The following is a 6,539-nucleotide window of genomic DNA, read 5'->3' on the forward strand; positions in this document are numbered from 1 at the left end:
ATTACGCCTGCGTGTGTCTCTCTCTCTATAAAACAAAAAGCGCCACACGTTCCAGTTAGCCCAGTGTATAAAACACCAGACTGAACCGTGGGAGAAAATACACCTCCCACACCTGCTTAGATCTTTGCAGTGCTAAATGAGGTTTCACTGTAGTAGACAGCCAGTAGACTGTGTAGGAGAACCCAGCTAAATGGGGTTTTACTGTAGTAGACAGCCAGTAGATGTGGTAGGACAACCCAGTAAAATGAGGGGGTTTTTTTACTAGTAGAGACACAGCCGTAGACCGCTGTACGGAGAACCAGCTAAATGCTGGCTTTTCTGTGAGTAGACCAGCCAGCTCAGCCCTGTGTAGGAGAACCGCAGCTACAATGGTGTACTTAGTAACAGCTCAGTAATGGTAGAAACGAAATGGGGTTTCACTGTAGTAGACAGCCAGTATTACATAGTGTACGGAGAACCCACCTAAATGTAGTAGGTCTGAGGATCTCAGATACTACTATAGTGTTTCACTAAATCATCCCCTTTCTTTTTCTGTGTAGTGGGGGATGAGACTTTCCCCCCTCTAGAGATGGTTGTAGCCTCCATGGTGCCCCTCTCCTGAAGAATCCTTGCTCCCAGGGACCAGGGATAAATAGAGTGATAAGCGAGAGGAGAAGAGGACAGAGAGAGAGAGAGAGAGAGGAGAGAGGAGAGAGAGAGAGAGAGAGCGAGAGCGTGAGAGAGAGAAGAGAGAGAGAGACGAGAGACGACCGACTCGACGAAGACGAGAGAGATGAGGAGAGACGAGTGATTACGAGCAGCCTGAGACGAGAGAGACGAAGAGGGAGAGCGAGAGAGTGACAGAGAGAGACGAGCGAGAGACGAGAGCAGAGAGAGAGAGGAGAAAGAGAAAGAGGAGAAAAAGGAGTGAGAGGAGAGCGAGAGAGTGAGAGAGAGAGAGAGGTTCTCCCTACGGGGGTTACCTTCTTCCAGAGAAGTCACATCCTCCCAACCCTGCACCGTCTGCTGGGAGAAGATATCAGTCCCCCCCAAAGAGCATTCAGCTGTAAACACGCTTGACTTTGACTCTCTCGACCCACATGTCCTCACAGGGTGTCATTGAGACAAAGCAACGAAGCAGGCAGAAAACTCCCAAGAGTTATTAAAAAAAATAAATGTTTATCCAAGTGTTGGACTGATACTATTTGTATTTGATACTCTAAGTAGTTGTGGGGGTGTTGTTGTGTCGTCTGAGTTGTGTCAGTTGTTCTGTTGTTTGTAGACTTCAACAGTGTCTCTTGTTTTGACTGATGCTGTGTAGTAGTTCTAGGGAGTTGCAGATTTAGACCTTATTGTTTGGACATTTTACCTCTGATTTGACCTCATTGAACAGGGTAGAAAAACAGGTCAGCGATCTTATGTAGAAGCTGCGGGGTATTTATGTAGAGTATCTCTCAAAGCTTTTCACCTCACCCCAATCCAGGTCAATGGCTCATTCAACTTTCGTTTTAAGGGATTTGAATAAAATGAATGAAGAGTAATGGTACTCTGTCAAATAATGTTTGCAGGATTAAAGAAGTGTTTACCCTAAGAAGCCCTTCAGATAACACCCAACCTGTGGTGTTGTCACTGATGTGTTTCATTCACTTCATTCAACTTATGAGTAGGAAATGGCAGCACTGTCAGATTCAGATGTATTGTGTATCAAAGTGCAGTGTTAAGTATGATGTATTGAAATGTAAAGCGTTGATAATGTGTGTGTGTGTGTGTGGGTGTGTGAGTGTGAGTGTGGCTGTGTGTGTGGCTATCATTTCCCTGAAAGCCTCTAAAGCACTCCAACATCACGGGTCTAGGAAGGTAGCCTAGTTTATGTGGAATGACTGAGTATGCTTGTTTGTCTTTCGTCGTCACTGAAGAACGCCTCTATTTTCAAACCCGTAGAGATGGTTCTCTAAACCTGGGTTATGTTCATTAGGGCACGATGGAAAACAATCCTAATCTTCATATTGTTCATTTTGAGATTTGTTTGTTGAAGCTTCACTGGAGGAAACAACATGCAAAGTATGAAATAATCATGTCAGTCCCAGCAAGTCGCAGTCAGGCAATGTATGTTTCATGAGTCTGTTTGCTGAGATGGGTGAAAGTTAGAGGTGTTATTGAATCAATGAAGTCTCAGATGAAAGTGATGTCTCCCTAGCTAGCTGTCTCAGTGAGCAGTGATCAGGTTTGATGCAGTGGCACCATCTTGTTCGGAGACACAATAGAGATGATTTGGAGCAGAGAGCGCTGTTGCCGTTGATGCCGTGAGATACTTTCAACCAAACTCTTTGTCTTCCCATGCCTTCATCTCAGAGTGAGCTGGCAAAATGCACATCACGATTCTTGAAAAACGTCTCGTTTCAAAGTTTCAAAGATATGTTTGTTCTGTAATTGCTGAAGTTTTTGCCAGAACCGTGGGAATAAGGGAAAAGAGAGGGAGAGAAAGAGAGAGAGAGAAAGAAAGAGAGAAGCTCACATGCAAGTCATATTTTGCCTTTCTTCTTGTTATGAACATGTTCTTTATAAGTTACTGTCTGTCAAGTCAAATGATATACAGTTAGTCAGGCTGAAAGTGGATGATGTAGGCCTAAACAATGTCTCTCTCCTCAATTCAATTATAGGTTTTCCACAAAGATGGCAACACATTCTTCAAATGAATGTCTTAAGAGTGGCAGTACATTCACCTCCCACTATCTGGCTGTATCTCCATGAAAGGCAGCATTCACCCAAAGCACATTTGAGGAAAACATGTTTTCTGTATTTTTTGGATTGAGGAAGTAGGGAAATGAGGGACAAATACAACCCTGCCCGGCTACTACACTGTTCCCCTTTTTTGTGTGAGTAGGGAGGTAGAAGGGAGTGGTTAGGACAAGCCTGAGTGGTTGCAGCTTGCCCCACCTCCACCTCCACTCAGAGCACACACACACACACACACACACGCACACACACGCACACACGCACACACGCACACACACACACACACACACACACACACACACACACACACACACACACACCGAGCACACACCACACGCACGCAACAGCCACACACACACACCACACACACACAACACACACGAGCACACACACACACGCACGCACGCACGCACGCACGCACACACACACACACACACACGCACACACGCACGCACGCACGCACACACACCATGCGCGCAACCGAGCACGCAACACACACCACACACATCGCACACACACACACAGCACGCGACAGCGCGCGCGAGCACGCACACACACGCACGCGCACGCACGCGCGATCAACGCACGCACGCACGCACGGCACGCACGCACGCACGCACGCACACACACACATCACACACACACACACACACACACACACACACACACACACACACACACACACACACACACACACACACACACACACACACACACAACACACACCTCCACTGATGAAGGAGTCAGTGGAGTTGTGAGCTGGGTGCTTAGTGCCTCGGTGCAGGCTTTCGTCCCAGGTGCATGATTCCCTGTAATAACATGGGAATAAGCCGGGATAAATGGAGAGCACCGAGGCGTTAGTCATTTTCCTTCACCGCCGTGGAGACATTTAGAACTGCTATATGGGGCTGGCATGGCAGTGGCACCAAGGGAATACGTCTCAAACGGCATCCTATTCTCTATTTAGTGAGCTACTGTTGACAGGGGCCAATGGGATTTAAGAGTTAAACCTTCCTGGTTGTCTCTGCCTTGGACAGGCTTCAAACAGAGATTGGCTGTACCTATGGCAGGGTTGGCAGCACAGCAGCCATTGTAGTTCATGTTTGGCTCTGTCTATCTGAGGCCAAATGGGAGGATAATGACATAACTGGCTTGCATAAGCATGGTGCCTTTTTGTGATTTGCGGTCCATTTGTGAGAGGGAGGTGCTCAACTGTTAGCATGCTGAAGATGACTAATTAGTGTGTGTATGTGTGTGTGGGTCTGTGTGTGTGTGTGGGTCTCTGTGTGTGGGTGTGTGTTTGTTTGTGTGTGTGAGAGACTGTGGGACTTTAACCAACAGAGAGACTGTGGGACTTTAACTAACAGAGAGACTGTGGGACTTCAACCTTCAGAGAGACTGTGGAAAACTTTAACCTTCAGAGAGACTGTGGAACTTTAACCATCAGAGAGACTGTGGACTTTAACCATCAAGGAGACTGTGGGACTTTAACCAACAGAGAGACTGTGGGACTTCAACCTTCAGAGAGACTGTGGAACTTTTAACCTTCAGAGAGACTGTGGAACTTTAAACCATCAGAGAGACTGTGGGACTTTAACCAACAGAGAGACTGTGGAACTTTAACCATCAGAGAGAGAGTGGGACTTTAACCATCAGAGAGAGAGTGGGACTTAACCATCAGAGAGACTGTGGGACTTTAACCATCAGAGAGACTGTGGACTTTAACCAACAGAGAGACTGTGGGACTTTAACCATCAGAGAGAGAGTGGGACTTTAACCATCAGAGAGAGAGTGGGACTTTAACCATCAGAAGAGACCTGTGGGACTTTAACCAACAGAGAGACTGTGGGACTTCAACCTTCAGAAAGACTGTGGAACTTTAACCTTCAGAGAGACTGTGGGACTTTAACCATCAGAGAGACTGTGGGACTTTAACTAACAGAGAGACTGGGACTGTCAACCTTCAGAGAGACTGTGGAACTTTAACCATCAGAGAGAGAGTGGGACTTTAACCAATCAGAGAGAGAGTGGGACTTTAACCATCAGAGAGACTGTGGACTTTAACCACACAGAGAGACGGTCGGGCATTAACTTTAGAGAGATTTTGGGGCTTTAAGTATGTAGTGGAATGCACAGATTGTAATTGTCTATGGATAAGGCTGTATGCTAAATCACAAAATGAACATGCAATATTAACCCCACCTCTCTTCTGTCTCCTTTCTCAGGTGTCACTCTATATTGCGTGAGCTGCTATCCATCGAGCGGAGCGGGAGTGTAGGAGAGGAGCAGAGGAGAGCGTGCCAACACCTGGAACCATGGCACTGAGCCACCGATGCACAATCTCCCCTCGCCAGGGGACCACACTTATCCTACTACTGGGCAGTCTGGCCCTGCCATCACCATCCCATGCAGAACAGTGAGTAACACAATGATATCAATGATACCTCCAGAGATATGCGGTATATGCCTAGAAGTCTTGTAGTATTTCTATGGATACACCATAGAGGCGTCTTGTTGTATTTCTATGGATACACCATAGATAAGTCTTGTAGTATTTCTATGGATACACCATAGAGAAGTCTGTTTGTATTTCTATGGATACACCATAGAGAAGTCTTGTAGTATTTCCTATGGATACACCATAGAGAAGTCTTGTTGTATTTCTATGGATACACCATAGAAGAAGTCTTGTTAGTATTTCTATGGATACACAATAGAGAAGTCTTGTTGTATTTCTATGGATACACCATAGAGAAGTCTTGTTGTATTTCTATGGATACACCATAGAGAAGTCTTGTAGTATTTCTTGGATACACCATAGAGAATCTTGTTGTATTTCTATGGATAACACCATAGAGAAGTCTTGTTGTATTTCTATGGATACACCATAGAGAAGTCTTGTAGTATTTCTATGGATACACCATAGAGAAGTCTTGTAGTATTTTCTATGGATACACCATAGAGAAGTCTTGTTGTATTTCTATGGATACACCATAGAGAAGTCTTGTTGTATTTCTATGGATACACCATAGAGAAGTCTTGTTGTATTTCTATGGATACACCATAGAGAAGTCTTGTAGTATTTCTATGGATACACCATAGAGAAGTCTTTGTTGTATTTCTATGGATACACCATATAGAAAGTCTTGTTGTATTTCTATGGATACACCATAGAGAAGTCTTGTTGTATTTCTATGGATACACCATAGAGAAGTCTTGTTGTATTCTAATGGATACACCATAGAGAAGTCTTGTAGTATTTTCTATGGAATACACCATAGAGAAGTCTTGTTGTATTTCTATGGATACACCATATTAGAAGTCTGTGTTGTATTTCTATGGATACACCATAGAGAAGTCTTGTTGTATTTCTATGGATACACCACCATTAGGTCATTTCAATCAGGCTCCTTGCAACCTGACATCTACCACGCAGACAGTGAATAAACACCATGATATTTTTTTATTTAGCCTTTACTTAATTAGCAAAGTCAGTAAACACATTCTTATTTACAATGACAGCCTAAAATATGACCTCCATAGAGAATATTCTGCCTGTTAGTGTATAGCTTGGGGTGGTCTTTTCCATAGACTCTAAGGCTGGTTTCCTAGACCCAGATTAAGCCTAGTCCTAGACCGTGGAGATTGACCATAGAGATTCTCTAATTCTCTTCCTGTGGATACCTGCACCTGAGATACACCAGAGAGGAATGTGCAGTGTTTTATGGCCAGAGATTGACCCGCTCTCCTTTCTATTTCCTACGATCCAAATTAAGTCATTATTGTCAAAATTGAAATGATGTCATGACAAGACTGTAGAACTG

This window comes from Salvelinus sp. IW2-2015, unplaced genomic scaffold, assembly GCF_002910315.2.
Source record: "Salvelinus sp. IW2-2015 unplaced genomic scaffold, ASM291031v2 Un_scaffold1908, whole genome shotgun sequence".
NCBI classification, from domain to species: domain Eukaryota; kingdom Metazoa; phylum Chordata; class Actinopteri; order Salmoniformes; family Salmonidae; genus Salvelinus; species Salvelinus sp. IW2-2015.